Source organism: Pocillopora verrucosa, chromosome 5 (genome assembly GCF_036669915.1).
Source record: "Pocillopora verrucosa isolate sample1 chromosome 5, ASM3666991v2, whole genome shotgun sequence".
In the NCBI taxonomy this organism is placed as follows: Eukaryota; Metazoa; Cnidaria; class Anthozoa; order Scleractinia; family Pocilloporidae; genus Pocillopora; species Pocillopora verrucosa.
Window position 1 is genome coordinate 22,261,028 of NC_089316.1, and position 19,801 is coordinate 22,280,828.

Consider the following 19,801-nt stretch of genomic DNA (forward strand, 5'->3'; position numbering starts at 1 on the left):
TTTTATTCATTACGAAATCATTATAATTTATACAAAGTGCGGTGCTCGTGCTTATGCTAATTGCATGGGTGTGCGTGCTGTGCGAGTGCGATGGTGACAATTACATAGCGCAACTTTTTGCATAATCAGTCATTATTTATGCGTCATGCTCTTTCCGGCATGGTAACTCCATGTAAACAAGCCCTTAATTAAGGAGTGTCCATACCGATCCGTGCGGTTAGATTGTCTACCATCTGTATTTCATTTCTATTTGTCCGCTGCAGTTGTTGTTCACATTGCTAAGAGGTAAGAATTATGTTCAATATAGATAAGAATTTAGCCATTTATTTTGTATAATCGGTCATTATTTAGGCGTTATGCTCTTTTCGGCATGGTAACTCCATGTAAACAGGCCCTCGGTCGCGTGACGTTTGAGAGGCCTGAAGTATTTTTGTGGAAGTTAATTAAGGAGTGTCCATACTGATCCGAGCGGTTAGATTTTCAACAATCTGTATTTCATTTCTATTTGTCCGCTGCAGTTGTTATCCACATTGCTAAGAGGTAAGAATTATGTTCAGTATAGATAAAAAGTTAGCTTCCTTGTAAAGTGTAGCCTCGCTAGACTCGTGAACAGAGTGCAACGTGAACAGAGACGATTCAGCTTAGAACTAACACTCTCCGCTCGATCGAACTGAAGTCATTTCCCTTGAAGTGCTTCAGCTGTCATTTCTGTCAGTTCACTCAAACTCTCTGATGTCTTTAATATTCGCTTGTTTCCCTTTGTATTTTAAGTCATGGGTTTTTGATCTATTACAACTTTAGCGACGCCCGTCAAATGCTGAGCACAAAGACTCAAAACGATTTTGATAAAGTTAAACAAAGGCGCGTTCAGTCGGCCTTCTAAAACAGACGGGTTAAAGTTAAGTACTCTCAGCAACAGGGAAAAGGAAATCAGTGATTGTGAATTAAGATGGCCTTAACAGAAAGCTTTGATAAAAGATTCTCATAAGAATGGAAAGAATTAGGGGACAAACTATTTCTGCTAGTGTTGACGTCAATCAGCTCTGATCGTTAATCATTCTGTCTGGTAGTTGTTCAACGTCGATTAGTTTTCAGTTTTTCACGTTCAGCAATGGAAGTGTTTGAACTGAAAACAAAGTACTCGCTTAATTCCATGGATTGTACTTGATTTTATCTGACAGAATTTAGAAAGGAACTCAAAACCTCTTAAATCTGTTAAGTAACCAAATTAATGCATGATCTAAATGCAGGTATGTCAGGTATTTAATGAAATAAATAAAACTTGCTCGCTGTCTGCGTCCGTAATTGACAAGAGGAGTCCCTCTACTATTTACGTAAAGCATGATTGGACGATTTTTTTCTCGTGGATCGTGATTTGACTTCTGTGATTAAAGATAAGTTGATTTCTCATGTTCGCACTGAAGTATTTTTTTTTAATTTAAGCGTGACTCGTAAATGAAGAGTGAAATTAAACGTGATTCGTGAACCATTTTGTTTTGCGTGATGAATTCGTGGCTTTTCAATGGTTTTTTAAATGAATTGTTCTCAAACGGTTGTGTTAAGTTTTGACCTGGGTTTTGACAGGACATGAACTTTGTATGAATCAATAAAAGTAATAAACCAGACCTCTAATGTTCCTTGAACAAAGAATGCAAGATATTCTGTCATCATTAGTCAAGACTAGAAAAATTGAAAATTTAGTCAGGGAACTGGTTTTTTACTTTCATGTGAGATGTCTCAAAGGCGTGAACGTGAAATAATTTTTTGATATTACCCGTGATGTATGAAAAGGCCAAATATTTTTATGTGACTGAGTTTTACAAAGGGGTATAGGGGAACCTCTGACAAGTGAAAAGATACAATTCAAATTCTTAGAAACCTTTTAACTTAGTTATTAGTGATTCATTAGCAGTCGCCTTCAGTAAGATGTATAAGTAACCACATCATACTTGTAATGTGCATTTCAAGCCAAAAAATTTTAATTGCAGTATTTGGCCGCTAATTGTGAAAAGAACAAAAACTTTCCCATACATATTCAATAATTTTGATTATTATACATAAGATTTGCTATAAAAAAAGCTGATTGGTCAAGAGCATTCAATCAATATGCAATAGTGTGCGAAGTTGACATGATAAAATGCAATATCTGAAGCTTATACTGCATTTATCTTCTCAAGATCAGTGTCTACCCAGTTTCCAAGGCCTTATAGTACATGTACTGTTCTCAAACTTTTGCAAACTCAGAGGGAAATTCAAAATAGCTGAATTCCTCTTCACAAACATGTTTGATATCATGCTGAACCTCATCGAGTAATCCCTTGCTACCCCATGCCAAGACCATGGATAGACCATGGTCATTCATGGTTCTGCCATGTTTGTTCACAGGACTTCCTGATGTCCAATTCTGTATGGAATAATACTCTTGATGAACAATTTAGACAATTAACTGTTACCAATTAATAAAAATATGGCAATTTGAGAAGAAACTAGACATCGGTTATACGTTTTCATAAAAAACAACAACAACACACACAACAATGCGCGCACATGACACGTTCTGTCCACTTCCACAGGCATGACATGTTAACTGTCCCTTTAACTGTCCTATTACACCGCCCAGTTACAAGCATGGTGTGTACACTGTACTATTAGTGCTCAAATCAGGCTGGTGATAAGCAATCATGTTGAAGAATTTTGTTATAGTTTTGATTAACAGATAAAAAGTAATATTTTCAGATGAAAAGTTTTCTTCCTCAACATTTTTTAATTCTGATATTTGCAAATTATTAAGGTTCTGCAAAATAATTAAAGATTTTTTTTTGCGCTGAGACTGTGTAGAACATATTAAAGATCCATTGTTTCAAATTGTTACTTCTTTTATTGCAAGTCAACCCTGAGTTTTTATTAACCATTACTTGTTAGTTTGAAAAAGTAACAAATGCATTCAGTGCACATTTGGGGACATGAATTATTTTGTTCTTAGATAAACACTCTCATTCCCTTGACCCTTTCACTCCCAAGATCTCTTTAGTAATTCTCCTTACTGTTTGCTGTGCCATTCTTATGATGTAAGTTTGGAGAATTTGGTATTGGATCAACTAATAATCCTCTAACTGATATTTACCTTTACTCATATCACTTATCTGCTTGATGTTGTGTTGATATTTTGTAAGGAGAATTCCTGTCTTGGTCACGCACGCAAAATGAAGGGTTAAATAACTGTTGTGAGTTTTGAAATTGGTTAATGATTGCAGTTGTGAAATTTTTTACTTGAATTAATTTTGCTGCTAATGAAATACTTAGGAAGCCAGGCACAATTTATAAAGTTTTGGAGACAGTCCTTGATGGATTTGCAAATTAATGATGGATCTTAATTAATTTATTTTACAGTAAACTCTCTTCTAATGAACACTCTTGTAAGCAGACAGCTCTATTTATGGTTACTTTTTTCAATTCCCCATTTTGCAGCCTAGTCAAACTCTGTATTTACACATTACTGTAAGCAGACTGCACACTCTCTCGCAAGTGAAAGTGGACACTTTTGAAAGAGAAATTCAAATTTTCCTCTTTTTTTGCACTATCTTGTAATTGGACACTCCAAATATGATAATTGACTTTTGGGAATGAAACTTGTCTGTAATTTGCAAATCAACAAAAATATGACCTTTGATGGAACAACAGAGGAGTGGGGATTGGTTTAGTCAAATCTCTATCTGTTCTTGGGAAAGGAAGCTGTCAGTTTCATTTCAAATTGATGAGAATCTGACATAAAAAAGCCATGTTTATTATGGTCTTCTTTCCTTCTTGTTCTCCCATAAGTGGACATCCACCCTTTTATTTCTTGGGTTTCCACTTGCGGGAATAATTCCTGTAGGTGGACAGCTCCACTAACAGACACTTTTACCAATTTCAGAGACCATATTCTGATGAATTCACTCTGTTAATTGCAGGTAAAAATAGCTTACAGAGGATAAAATCAAATAACAGGTCTGAAAATTAGCAACTTGGTCTGAATATCTACAGCTTAGAAATCATTCGTGTTTTGGTTTATTTACAACTGTCTTTAAGGTTATCACATCAAAAAAAAACCAGCCATAGATTTGCACTAATGATTTCTTTCCTGTTGGATATTAATTTTGAAATGAAAGTGGTTCATATGTTTTCGGAAAAGCAGCTCGGAGAACTCAGTGTATTTTAATTCAAATATCTTTCTTGTTCATAATTGCCTTTTTGCTAACATGTATAACTCAAGCAGTTATGTTAAATTATAAACCTCATGTTTGCCATTTTTGGTTCAATGGTTATTATAAATGCCACAAGAAAGTTTGTTCAAGTTACTCACGTTTAATGACACAGCTTGTTTTTTTTTTCGTTCTAACAGTTACATCACTATATGACATGGATTCCCATATTTCTAAAGAAAAGCTGAGAGGTAAGATCGTAACAAATTATTACGGAAGAAAGGCATTAAATCTGTTCGCGTGGGATTTACTTGAACTACCTGAAGCTGTGCTGGAGTTTACTGAGTTGGAGGACCTTGACTTGACGCGGAATAAACTTAAAACAATACCTGAAAATGTTGGAAAACTAAATAATATTATGGTACTTGATGTAAGTAGAAACCAGCTGTCCATATTCCCTGCAAGTTTGACACAGCTGAAGAAACTCAAACGGCTGTACATCTCACATAACAAGCTAACCACCATCCCTGATGCTATTGGGGAGATGGTGGGGCTGGAGAGAATGGAAATGAGTTACAATCAGTTGACTGTGTTGAGTCCAGCTATAAAACAGCTGAAGAAAATCAAATGGCTGAATATCTCATATAACAAACTTACCACCATTCCTGATGCTATTGGTGAGATGGTGGCACTGGAGAGACTGGATCTGAGTTCCAACCAGTTGACTGTGTTGAGTCCAGCTATAAAACAGCTGAAAAAACTCAAATGGCTGTACATCTTAGATAACAAACTAACCACCATCCCTGATGCTATTGGGGAGATGGTGGGGCTGGAGAGACTGGATCTGAGTTCCAACCTGTTGACTGTGTTGAGTCCAGCTATAAAACAGCTGAAGAAACTCAAATGGCTGCACATCTCAGATAACGAACTAACCACCATTCCTGATGCTATTGGTGAGATAGTGGAACTGGAGGTGCTGGATCTGCGTGGCAACCAGTTGACTGTGTTAAATCCAGCCATAAAACAGCTGAAGAAACTCCAATCGTTGTTTGTGAATGGGAATCCTTTTACAGTTGAAGGAATGAGAAGTGTTATGGAGCTAGATGATAGAAGAATAATTAAACGAGTATATTCAGATCTCCGAGGTGAGTAAAGGAAATTTCTGTTCACACTGGTGTTGTGACATGTGCATTTACTAAATTGGTTCTAATGATTGACTTGCAAGTGGTTATTCTGCTTGTTACTGATTATTACAGGCAGCTGGCAATAGTTACACAATAAAGCCTTAGAAGAATATGAAGTAAATACTGTCATAGTTACTGTAAGATTTAACAAAATTGGCATCACTTAAGAAATACATGACATTTTTTATCGGAAGTTTTATATGCTGAAAAGTTTTATTTTAACAATTTGGCTGACATTGAAATTTAAGTTCATTAACAAGAAAATATGGTTTGATGTGGAATCAAGAGAGTAAATGTTGTTACAAATCATTCTATGCAGTTAGGAATTCTTGTTTCGAGGTTTGCTCTCTATTTGACTGGAATTATGAAAGGCTAAAATGTTTCATAAGTCATTTCACTGTTAGGAATTGTTGTTTTATTTTTGCTTTCTATTTGATTCATTGAGAGTGTTTAAAATTTAATAACGTTTGACTTATCAGACAAAATTTATAACTAATACAAATTGTGGACTAAGTTACAAGGATGAAACTTGAAGTTGTTTTTAGCCTGACTGAAATCTGATTATTATTTCCATATAATTTACACTGGTGTTGTCTGCGTAATCTTGTTATAAACTTACAGTTGTTACACTCTGGTAATATGCGCTTTTTATCTTTATTTCACAAACAACGAATTGGTTATTGACTCCTTACTGTTTGACAGAATTGATGTAAGTCATTACCTCTCTTATGTGTGATCAGTCATAAGTGGTTCTAATTCTTAATGTTGTAAAACATCGAGTCAGTTTAGTTTTGGTGTGCATGTTCACCAAACTCATCACTACATTTTATGCCAGATGAATTATTTTGATTGACTCTGTAACTTTTTATGTATGAGTGGAATAAATGCATTAAGATCAGAAAAAGAAACACAATTTTGATGGTTAAGTTTATGCATACCAACCTTTAACTCCAACATTATTCATGTTAGGCATTTATTGTAGTTGATTTGTCAACCTTTACCTTTAGTTTGCTTTTTTTTCAATTATTTATTACAAATTTATCAATGTTCAAACTACTTTTTTCTTTGTTTTGTGAAAACTTTTTCTTATTAGGTCCAACAAGAGATAGACTCAAAGCACAGCTGGCTTATGAAAGGGCTTTGCAAGAAGGATATGTCACAGTTTACCGTGGCAGAATATTACTCATTGGTCAGGATCGAGCTGGTAAAACCAGTTTGAAGAAGAGTCTTCTAGGCCTTCCATTTGACTCTGAAGAACAGAGCACTGAGGGGATTGAAGTGGATCCTTCAAAGTGTGAAATTGATGTTGACCAAGTTGCAAGGAACTGGCAGTCCATTGGTGAGAATAAACCAGGACTGTTGGAATGTTCTAAAGATGTGGCAAAGATTGTTGCAGAGAAACTTTTTACAGAAGAAGATGATCATGCTAGAGAAATGTCTATGCAGCAAGAAAAGCTCAGACAAAAAAACACAGATAAAAGTTCAACAGAAGATTTTGAAAAAGATTCAGCCCACATATCACCAGCAGATTTTGAAGAGGGATCTTTAGATAGCTTTAAACATGGCAGAAAAAAGGTAATGTTAGAATTTTAAAAATGTTTTTCACACACAATGTTTAAAGCAGCTTTTTAATGACAGTATAGTTTTAAAAGTTTAATGTCAAATGAAGATTACATGAACCTTAAAGTGAAGCAAAAATTAAAATTCTTCAATTTTTTTTACTTGATTTTTTTACTTTGCAATGATCTTAGCTAAAAAACAGGGAACTGCTTGAAGTCTAAACAGTAATTTCCCTCCCAGTACATGTCCTATCATTTTATCAAATTTACATCAAACTTTGACACAGTTATTTTAGATGTGTAATGAGTTTGCTGGTGAGACTGCATCAGTGTGGTACTTAGAGTAAATAATTTCCCCTTATTTGATTCTTTACTCAGGTTGAGGATAAAGGCGATTACCCATCAGTAGATGCTATGCACAACATTAGCATTGAACACTCAATGGACTGCATTTTAGATGAGCCCGAGATAATTATTGATGTTGCTCCACCCCCTGATACTGAGAAGCATGTCAATCAGTGGTTGAAGTATCTCCAAGGCAAAAGGACATTGAAAGTGATTTATTCAAAGAAGAATCCTATTTTATAATGGACATTTGGGACTTTGCAGGACAGCACCTGTACTATGCCAGCCATCCCATTCACTTATCACAGCGAGCACTATACATATTGGTGCACAATCTCAGCAAGCCTTGGATGCTGCAGCTGAACCCTGCGTGAGACAAGGGAGTAATGATGTGAAATTGGAAAACCCCAACAACGAAACAAACATGGAGAATTTGCTGTCATGGCTGGCTACAGTACACGGTGTTGCCTGGCAACTGATGACCCAGATGATGATGCACAACATAAGCTGCCTACCTCCGCCCCCCAGTGTTATTGTTGGAACACATGCTGACAACCAGTTGAAGACATAGAAGTAATAAAGAAACAAATACAGGCGAGAATTTCTGGTATTGAATATGAGAAGCATGTGGTCAGACCTATTGCATCTGCATTGACATCAAAAAACTTGATTGACAACAGTCAAGGACAAAACTTGATTAAGAAATTTATCCAGAAGATTCGAAAGCAGAGAGAGAAACATAAAACAGGTAAGATATCTCATGTCCGTTTCCTTACAATTTGTTACTTGCAGTAATGATGGTTTTGTAATTGCTTACTACTTGGCATTTGTTCAATTCTAAGAACTCTTAATTTGTGGCCATTTTTCTTTTAATCAAAGGCCCATTGGAGATACTAGTTGGCAAGCATTGAGCATACACATAATTATATCTGACTCACACTTACATGTCATTCAGCAGTTCTGCCATGTGTCATTAGAATTTTAAAAGGTTGGTAGACATGTAGAATGTCTCTTTAAGTGGGATTGGTAAGTGAAGGATACCGCCCTGGTTGAATGGGTTTAGGCTAATATTGGAAGCTACGTAGGAGTTGGGTTTTTTCATTAGCTGCATTCTTCTTAGCTTTCAGCTACTTTATGTACCAGCATCACTATACTGGGGCCTAAAAATTTTTGCAGACAGATTCATTATCTTAGAGTTTAAAATAAGGAAAAGAAAATGATTTGGGAGTTGGAGAATTATCATCTTAGCTATGTTGTCACCTATAAAATATCTGTAGTCACACATGTATGATACAAACTATTCTCATTGTGAGCACATGTTTCTGTGTTACATTATGCTTTGAATTCATTTTCTAAATAGATCCAGCTAAGGAAGAAGGAAACGTAGATGGAATAGGTGAATTGCAGAACAGAATCCTGGAGGTGTGAAGCAGGAGCCTTATATGGGGGAGGAAAATACCTGTAAGGTAAACCAAATAACTTTTTATCTGGCAACACTCATTTTCTTAAAGTTTGGGATCAATGTTTTATTTTAAACAGTCATGAATAGTACTTTGAAGAGCAGTCAGTGTTTGGAGCATAACTGCATATGCATGTAAATGTATATGACCACAAAAATATCTCACTTCCACAACTTCAAAGATCATTAACACTCTTAAAACATCCGACTGTAGAAATACACAGCAGTGATTTAAGTGCAAACAAACAAACAAAACTCTACTTCATGACATTGGGACAATAGTGTCTTTAAAAAGTTGTGAATGTCTCATGAATATTTGAGAAGGCACAGCTCCTTCAATGGAGATTTTTTATTGAAACCATAACAATGTTGGATTGTACCTAAAGTTTGGAGATAGCTAGACCAAGAAAATAGATGAATTTATGCTGGAAGACTACAAATAAGTACATGTCTAACTGAAGTTAATAATACAATTTTAAACTCTAATACATTTTAAGTATCCTGCTGCCTTCTAGATGGTTGTGTTTGAAAAGGTGATTGAAGTTTTGGTTGACTAAACAGATTTATCACAGAAATCTGCAACAACTTGAGCACTATGCAAAGAAAGATTGTTTCATAGAAGATGCAAAAGAGTTTGAGTCCATGATCAGTTTTTACCATGGTCTTGGGATGATAATCAAGCACCGCAGTACAGTTGTACTGAAGGCTCAGTGGTTGATTGATATGTTCAAACAGCTGATAACCATCCACCTTTCAATAAACAGGTAGGAAAAAATTTCATTTTTGAAAGGACCTAACTTAGAAAATGTTTAATAATTTAGACCAACAGAAAATGAGGAGTGATATTTTTTTTAATGAATCTGCAACTAGCAACGGCTGTAACTCTTGATCTTTACAATTGTTGGACCTCAAGTTATTTCATGTACCTTTTGCAGCTTTTCAAGTCATAAACTGATTCAGCCTTTTTACTTTACAAGAGACTTGCATTAACTTGCTGCCACTAACAACAATTGTAGTCACACAAGTGAAAAGTTCTTTTTGCTTGTGCTAAATGGCTTCTGCACTGGTGAATAAAAACTAATGATCACCTCTGAGGAGACTAAGATACAAAAGTGCACATTAAGAGTGTAATTTCCAACATTTTGATACATTGATTTCCAGTTCTTGTACATACATGTTGAAAACATTCAAAAGGTACATTTAATGGACTCTCTTAGCTGGACTTCGTGTTACGTCTTCTGTATGTAGAATGCTCGATATGCTAATTACTGGCGGTAACTTGAAAGAAGTGGCATCCTTAGCATGGAACACGTTGATTATGTGTGCTCCCGCTTTATTGAGCCAGTAATCATTAGAGAAGACATCCTGGACATGATGGAGGCAATTTGGTTTGATCGCCAAGTTCTCAGTTTCCCCAAATGAGGAGAAGTACTTGTACCAGCTCAGTTGAAGTCATCACCTGAGAACTCTGTGAGATGAAACCATCATCAACTGATCCATGTCCATTGTATCTCCTCTTTGTCCATGGCTTTGTCCCTCATGGTCTCTTCTTGCAGCTTGTCTCGCGATCCATTCATTGGTGTTCAAAGACATGGGCCCACTCATCCACCCACCCTGTACCAAAATGGAGCATGGCTCATCATTGGAAGAGATATACATGATTTGGTCCTTCTATGCAAAACAGGATTTGTGAAGGTATCTTGCGACAAAAGCGCAAAGTGACCAGGTTGTAGGACAGAAACTCTGTCAAACTAGCAACTCTGTTCGAGAATTTCTTGAAGATACCCTAAAGAATTTGTCACAAGAAAGCCATACCTGAGGGGACTGGAGGATAGGCTGTGTGTGCATGTCCTAACTGTCATGCAAGGGAAAGAAGAAATGCGTCGCGCATGCTCAGACCACGTGCAAAACCACTTGCATACAAGGACTGCCTCCACCTCATTGATGTAAATGAAGGTCAGCCGGACATCTGTAAGCGGAAACCTTGGGATATGGTAGCACCAGTTTGTGGATTAAAGGAAGGTTCTTAAAAAGAAGAAGCCAGGTATAATTAATAATACTGATCTTTGAAGCAAAGATTTCTAGCCTCGATTTCATCTTTGCTTTGGTCCTATAGGTTACTTAATGTGAATATCAATTGGGCTGTTATCAGTGTTGAGAAAGGGAGCCCTGATAGGTTTTTGCAGTTTTAAATATTTCAGAGAATTCTAGACAAGATAAAATTATTTTTGATTTATACTTTTGGCTTTTCCATGGTAAAGAATTGATCAATGTAAAATATGTAATAATCATAATCTGATAGGACCTTTTTTCCTTCAGGGTTTGTCCTCTTCAATGTAGCTGCCAGATCACATGGCGAAGCAACGTGAAATCAAATTCAATGAAGTCTGCCACAGTATTGAAGGTGACTCTCCTGGGCAGTGAGTGGAGTTCATCCATGGGGGGCTTGTCCACCATCAACAGAAAGCGTGACATTCTGTTGGCCAAACACTCTGAAGTGGACGTTACTCTTCTTGTCCCACAGTTTGCCTGTTCTGATGATGAGAGGAGAATGGCATCTAGTCACAATGTTTCCATCCAGGAAGACGAGGAACTTGCAGGATTCAGTGATCCTCTTGAATGGTTGAGTTTCCACCAAGAGACCTTGACATTGACTTTGTGCTGGGTCATGGTTTGTAAAGCTTGGTAAGCAAGCCCAGTTATCAGGAAGTCTCACAATGCAAGTGGATTCAGGTGGTGCACACTGCACCTGAAGAACTAGGAATGCACAAAAACTATCCCATGGCCATTTCCAAAGGTGAAGATAAGACTACAACTGAAGTGGAAATGTGTCAGTTGGCAGATGCTGTGGTAGCAGTGGGACCAAAGTTGACAACGGATTACTCTTCCCACCTGCGCTCATGCGAGAAGCACCAAGATATAATTCAACTGACACCAAGCACATTCAGTGAGTTTTCAGATGTAAAACAAGCTGCAGTTGACGTGGACAAATTGAATGTTCTAACGTTTGGGCGTGGTGACTCAGAGGACTTCAGCTTGAAGGGTTACGATATCTCTGCTAGCGCAATGGGTGAACTAAACAGACAGGTCTTACCATCTGATTTTCGTGGCGGTGCACCTGATGGTAAACAGGATGAGGTTGCAAAGAATTTGCTGACGAGTGGAATTGATAAAAACCCGCTGACTGTGAGGAAGTTCATGCAAAGCAAAGTGAGATTGAAAAAAATATTTGTGAAGTTGATCTCTGTATCATGCCCTCTAGAACAGAGGGGTTTGGTTTGACAGCATTAGAAGCATTGTCTGCTGGTCTTCCCATTCTGTCAGTGGCAACTCTGGATTTGGTGAGCATTGTGCACGGTACCATGGGCAAATCAGTGTGGTGGAGTCTGAGGACCCTAAGGAGTGGGCAAAGGCAATTTCTAGTGTCCGACAGAAGGAAAGATCAGATCGACTGCGGGATATTCAACAACTGAGGAGGTCATATGAAGAGAAGTTTAGCTGGGAGAAGCAGTGTGACAGTCTTGTGGAGAAGATGTGGGACATAGTTCATGGTGAGAATGTTTTGAATATCCTTCAAAAAAGTGTTTTAGGGGGCTACTCGTCTTTTCGGTCTCTTTTATTTAACTGTGACCGGGAAAGCATTGAAAATGAACACCTCATATAAAAAAGATGTTAAACCCATGAATAGTAATCAGTCGTTTTTATCCTCCGTTTGTTTACGTGTATTTTATATAGCAAAAGCTATATCTTTTATATCCGTGTTAGCTGTCAGAAGACGAGACACAAGTTTTCAGAACTCGGGGCCCACCCAGCTCGAAGGTATTGAAACGTCATCCAAGGCAACTAACAGTTGATTCATATACTGTCTCCAAGGGGAGAGGTAAGAGAATGCGAGGAGTTTAATAAACACATGATAATTGACAGTTCCCAAAGAGCAGAGCTTAGGCAAGGGCTATGAAGGAGATCCAGCCGTTTTCCTCTTTTCCTAACTTTTGACTTCAGGCCTAGGCTATGATTCGTACAAAACTTAGCAAGGTGACTTTTTACTTCTGAGACATGTTTGACTTATACCATTGCACTCTTGCAGTCCACAAACGTAAGAAGTGTACAAAACGAATTGATTTTCTTTGACTTTCTGATACAGCGGACAGATAGGCTTAGTAGGTAGATATTGTTGTTGATCATTTGAAGTTTTTATCCAATTAGAAACTACCATAAATTTGTCTGAACCAGGCCTGAAACAAGGAGACATGAGGAGCTCTTAATGTTCTATCAAAATCAGTTTATGTCTATTACTGATACAGTGTTCTTTCAAAACAATTCCGAAGTAATCACATATTCATGCAGTAGAGGAAATACATCAGTATATTTTGAAGCCGGTACTTTTTTTCCAGAATTCCTTTTTCCAGTTTATACAGAATAGGTCGGATTGTAGAACCTCATCGTAATTTGTCTTCACTGCCGATCTTCTCTCTTGATTATTAGTGTATTCATTCACAGGAAGAAAGTGAACTTCAAAACCTAACTGGACCAAAAAAACGGAACGCTGGTGGGTAAAACTCTTTTCCTTTTTACCCTAAAACTTTCTCTTACTAGAATGGGAATTGTGATTTTTACAGCAGACAATTGTTTTGCTTTTTTCACCGCAGTTTAGATTAATAAAAATGTTGCATTTTGTAGGTTCTTTCAACCAAATCATCCAGGGAACTTCAGACAGATGCAACTCAGTGCAAAGCAGAGTCAAGAGCAAGAAACAGATCTATCATTAGGGCTGAGGAATATTGCATCAGAGAGGGGCTTAAGGAATGGTCTGACAATAAAGGATTAGGAAATTGCATGTTCTATGCCTTGTCGGAACAAGTGGAAATTGTTAAGGGAATCAAAAATCCCACATGGCGAATTAAGACAAACCTTGGTTCAGTACCTCAGGAGGTAAACCCAAAAATTGTAAGTTGGTGTTCAATATATCGAACAGAGTATGTCACGTGATGTTATGTAAGAGTCTCTGAGTAAAGGTTTAGTGATAGAATACAGGCCACTTGGCCAACATCACCCGAAACGATCCCAGTGTTCACAGCGTGGAGTGACTAGGAGTATGGTTACTCGGTCCTGTATGGAATGATGGTCTTTTTTTCAGGAGCTTTTATACACATCTTGTACCCATGGCATGAAAGGGGAACTTGAGAGATTTAACTTTATTATTTAAGAAGCCACACAAGTGATGCCGGGTACAGTTAAATTCATATGTTACTTAATGTGCTTTCCGAAGAAGCAGGCTACCAGTTTTTAGTCATTTAACTATTTCAGTTTCAAGAAGTTCTCTTGCAACCTCAATCAGATGACAGAAGTCTGGTCATTCTCCTACTGATTGGATCTTTGTTGTTGTTTTCCTGCTGTTTGCAAATTAAATTTGAAATGTAAGCCGCCATTTTGAAAGGACATTGAAAGCACAAAATCTGGTTTTATACAGTAAAATGTTAATTAAAGGTTGTCATCAACACATTTCTGATAAAATTACTCTCTAAACTCATACTCTACGTGCTCAAGTTTTTCCCTATCAACAATTCTTTTAAGTTTCCTTCTTTAAGTGATCTTTCTTACAGCCGGAGGGAAAACAGATCTGTTGGACTTTGTTCATGGACATCACACATGGACTGAATATCTTGTTCACATGGAACAAAGATGGCCGCTTGGTGGTGATCACATGGATTCTGTGTGCTGCAGCAAACTTCTTTGAAAACGTGCAGTTGTGTGGTCAGCAGTCTATCACATACCAATGATGTAATCATAATGCCACATTGTCCAGTTGACAAAAAGCAAACCTCTGTGCTGGTGACATATTCATGAGGGGCATCTATGTCAGCCTTCAACCCATGCTAGGTACAGCTCAATACATTACTCAAATAAATGTTAATTTTCGTTCTATAGTGATTATTTGTTAGTAAGGATCCTTAAATCTTCGTTTTAAATCCAAGTTGCCAGTCACCATTTTTGTGTTCCATTTGATACTGGCTAATTTAAACACATAATGAAGGCTGTGGTTTTTCATATTTCATGCTTAATGGCTGCATGGCTCCCATCTCAATAAATCAAACCCAATAATTGCACGATATTGTTCTCCCGCTGGGGTTTAATCACAGTGTTCTGATTATTGTGTTTACAGGATTAAAGTGGCAGGCCCCTACAGTTACATTGATTGGCCCTTCGTAAGAGCCTGGCTCAGCAGAAAAGACTTCTTAGGGCATACAGGACGATTGATGCTAAAATGGCCAAACTAGAGCTTTCTTTCAGCCTCATTTATCCACACATAAACTTCAAAAGCTTAGATTGGATTTCAGAGGTTTCATAATATTAGTTTTCAAATACATTGCATGAAAAGAAAAAAAAAAAAAACCCAAATGACAAGGGGTGTAAGGGGAAAAGACATCACACTGTGAAAAGTTATTGTAACTATACAAAAGTGTATGTGTCTACAGACCACAAAACACTATCACTGATGTGAAATTTTATAAAGGGGGTTTGAAATTGATGAAACTTCATATTTCTTAATTTTAATGGGACTAATGAAAATTATTTATTGCTACATTACATGTGTATGTACACCGCCAGTAAACTAGCAAGTTTTAAACTATTATCCCGTTTTTTTTTTAAAACTGCTACTCAAGTAACGTTATTTAAATTGAGGTAGAGGGACAATTTTTCCAACAGAATAGGGATGACGCAATCAAGGGTCCCAATAAGAAAATTGTTGTTTATGGTGAAAAATAGCTCTGTAATGTAATCAAAAAATAAGTTTTCAGAATATTAGGAAAAGATAACGTTAGTAATATACTCCAAAGTCAATAAATGTTTCATCTGGTGAAGAATGTCATCACTGATAAAGAAATTAGTTGCCAAACTAAAAGAACTCTGCCAACCATATTATTGCCGTTTTTTGAAATACCAGTACTATGGTGGGATTGAAGTATTCATATCATTCCCCTTATAGGGATTGACTTGAGCTGTTTAAGATATAAGTGAAAATCCTGTCCGTATATTTTGTGGGCAATCCTCATCTCCTATGTGTTATCATATCTCGTTGTTCAAGGAGTTGTCTCCACAACATCTCTTCATTGATGACATTTGAATCTACCTCTCAACTTTTAACTGCCCACAGATGGATGTTTAATTTTGGAAGCCGGTTCATCCATTTTCAGCCCAGTCATGCCATTTAGGCAATGGATCAGTGTTAATTGATGATCTGACTGTAAATGTGTAGGTTAAGGAAAAAATCGCAAAAGCTCGCTATTAATTGTAACTGTTTTAGTATAGTAGTAAATGTTTTGTTAAAGGGATAGTTTGGGTTTGAATATATATAGGCATGCCAATTATAATTCGGTGTTTCCAAATCCTAATGCTACCTGTTGGAGGGGAAAATTATTTTGCAAAAAGTTTGGCACGACATACTACCCACCACTTTCATCTTTCATGATGTTTGAAGCAATTTTAAGTTAAGGATGGATTGTACTGAAATCTGTATTTTGCACTGAAAACTTTGCAAATTTCTTTAATTTAACAACATTGATTCCATATAGTTGTTAATCATCTGTCACTTTATACGAGCACAGAAAACCAGATGTAAATATAATTGAATGCATGTGAATAAACTGCAGATTCATGATGAAATTTGCCGAGAAAAAAAGCAATCTATAGATACGTGTAAAGCTTTCCTATAATTGACCTCTTTCTGCTCCTATTAAAAATGGTAATATCATAATGTTACTTAGGAATTAGTAGACCAACCTATCAGATATACATATTTTCAAATGATCTAGTGGTATGAAATACTTGAGATCTCCTCATAAGTGTTACTTCAAGACAAAATATTGTAAAAATGGAAGTTAGCAAAAATAAAATATGTCGTTACAAAGTCGGTTAATATTTACTGGTTGTGATAACTTGTATGTATTAGAGCCCTTAATTACAGCGCGGTAGGTGAAAGGTTTTTCATTGAGGCTCAATGGGTGTACTGTATTTAGCTCAATACTCTATCTTAGATAAGGTATTGATCGCAATTTCATTTAGTAATTGAACCTCTAACCCCAGAGTTTGTGCCGCTGCCATTGGTAATAGGAATACGGTCCCCACATTTTTATCTCTGGGTATTCTTTGGGTTTTTGTATCAGGCAGCGCATAAAGCCCGTCCTGCATGAGCTGGTCGGTTAATTATTTCAAGGCAATGTAGTCTGTGTTACAAAGAATGCGCCGCAGACGAATTGTATTTTAGAAAGTTTTTGACTATCTCTAAATTATGAAGGGTTATAAAACCCAATGTTAACTTCTTTTATTGACTCTCATTCATGACCTAGGGAACTGGGTAAACTTTTGACTGAACATACTGTACTTTGTAGTTTTTGTTTTTAACACTCAAAATATTTGAATTGTTTGGTTCCAGCAGATATTGATATTGACTGCAAGCTGAAAAAAAAATCTCGAGTTGCACAACTGTCGCTTATATCGATAATCTTAACTAACCCTTTGCCCTTGGTTTTTAATTCTTGTACTGGGTATTAGGATACATTTATACACCATTCACAGCCTGGGTGCCACCAGGGTGACTTCAATATTTCCTGAGACAACACATGTCAATATTCCTTTCCTTTAAGAAACTTGGAAGCGATGTAGGTCTCAAATTTTGCGACCTGGTTTAGGCGAGGTAATACTTGGTAAAGGAATTGTGAAAATTTTCTTAACTTACAGAAGTGGGTGCCAATAAATTACGCTCAGGAGATTAAAATGGTTATCCATGCGATGCTGTTGGCAAAATATGCCGCAGCATATGTTTATCCATCAGTTGCAGGCGAAGTAAATGCACGAGTAACGATTTTCCCTCCTGCAGTATTCCGGCCGCCAAAGGTTAGAAGAAGTTCATTTTCGGTAGCCATGGTTATGGACAACACCTCCGTCACACCCTCCTATTGCTCCAATGAGAGTTTGCGTTTAGCTTTCCCAGAATGCCCGGGCAATCCTCTAGCCAGAAGTTCATTTTTACTCCCCAAAGTTTACATGTAACCGCATATGCTTTGTATTTCTTCTTCTATTATCCGTAAAAGGTATAGTTTTGTATTGGAGATTGTGTGCTAGCCTTGCGTAGGGTGGAGTTTTTTCTTGCAAGTCTTTACGACCGTTTTACTCATTCAGAAGAGGGTAAGTGCAAAAGTAGTTCGCAGCTTGGTCAGCGAGGAGTCGTATGGAAAAAATATTCCTTCGGCATTGCGTCAGTTAGCCTCTCTCGCTTCTAGTTTCTTTTTGTTACTGACCGGTATTGCTCAAAAACTGTTAATGACGATGAAAAATTCACGTTTAAATGATTTGCCTTCGATACTTAGTTGTATGTTCATCCTCGGAACTGTCTAAAGGTAATCGTTCAATGTTAGCGCGTATCGAGGGCTTCTAACAATTCAATAAAGAACAGAGTTATTGTGGAAACTGTGAGATAGCCGTTGTGAGGGGAGCTGTGGGCAGTACAATGTAGTACAGGGACGCACACCCAGGCGATGTCAGTGGCACCAATGCATATATCAGCCCATGTGGTGGAACTGGACGGTCAACAGGGCATTATCACTAAACATGTGTAGGATGATTGATGGTTTCAATACTATTGAAAGTATCCAAGCTTAGTTCTTTAGGCGAAAGATTTAGGATAACTGACTTTCCCCAAAATAGTTAATCGAATTGTTTGCTCTAATTTTACTCTCACTAATTCTGCAAAAAACTCGGGTTTTTTAATTGGTTATATCCATCTATACTAGGGGCTTATACCATTTGATTTGAAAACAGTTCGGAAAAATCAACGGGTTACACTATGTCAAGGTAGGCTTGAGGTAAATATGATTGGTTCTTACTTGTTTGGTAGTTTTCCATCGCAGATGGTGGGTTTCCACTTTAAAACGACCATAACCCATGCATTTCTGTTTTGAAAGGGACCAAATTACGAAAATTAAAAAGTGTAGTCCAAGTGCAATACAGTAACCACTTGCTAACACTCTTACTCTGTTCTACAGAGGAAGATTGGTCATCAGTTGTTTTTGTAAGGACCTCAGGAAAAAGTTCTACATTACGACTCTCAGGTTAGGTAGAGGAGTTTGTTTTTGTCTTTTTTTTTTTTTTGAGTTATTATTTGCAGTATAGGTGAATTCATCTGCTGCAATGACAGTTATAAAATGAATGAAAGACAGTTGATTTCATTTTGATGTTTTAAATAAAAATTTTTAAGGATGACATGGTGGGCATCGGCTGGTCACCACGTCCACTGCCAGGGCCACTGCCACCATGCTAACCTCTTTCTCCTCGCTTGACTCCTCCTCTTCCATAGGGAGAGGCACACTCCTTGTTATGAGGGGCCTCGCTATCCACAGTTGAAACATTTTTTTTTGCTTTGAGATAATAGAAGAGAAAACAAAAAATGTGATTAAAAGGTGCAATAGGAAAATGCTCTTACAAGGAGCTGTTACCCAACTGACAAACTATAAGCACAAACGATTTAAATTAATAAACATATGTACCCTAAGATCCGCTATTTGTAGCTATCCTAGATTTTGATATTTATACACGCTTGCACACCGCAGCTTTTTTCGTAATTGAAAGAAATCTAGTCTTGTGAATGTTTATGTTGTGGGCAACTGTTTTTTGCATGGACTTTCCAGGGTTTTTTTATTTGATTCTATATTTAATGTAATGGTTTGTAAAACAGTCTAAAATAATCATAAAGTGTACCTTTCTTTTTCTTGTCACCTTTCAATCTGTTAGAAATATCTTGAATCTTTTCTATTTGATAATTGTTGATGAACTGGGATTTGTTTTAGGCAAATAGTGATTTACGTTGTGAAGTACTATCATCTGTGGCTCTCCTTGAAATGAACAATGTATTTTTCCATGTTGTTAGCTTTCAATCTCTGTGGGACAGTGAGTATAAATACTTTATTATGTATGAAATTAAAACATTTTACCAGGGAAAAGGTCTTGCAACAATTTTTATCCATTTGTTGCACTGATTTAAAAAAAACTGTTAGTTCACTGCACTCACCCATTTAT

General features: G+C 36.9%; 1 protein-coding gene and 1 pseudogene across 2 annotated transcripts in view; both read left to right on the forward strand.

The window, feature by feature from the left end:
• The window catches only part of LOC131770579 (uncharacterized), a 101,481-nt gene that overhangs the window by 73,518 nt on the left and 8,162 nt on the right, over window positions 1-19,801 (forward strand). The gene's annotated exons all lie outside the window — the stretch shown is intronic.
• LOC136281107 (uncharacterized) lies at window positions 212-14,508 on the forward strand (annotated as a pseudogene).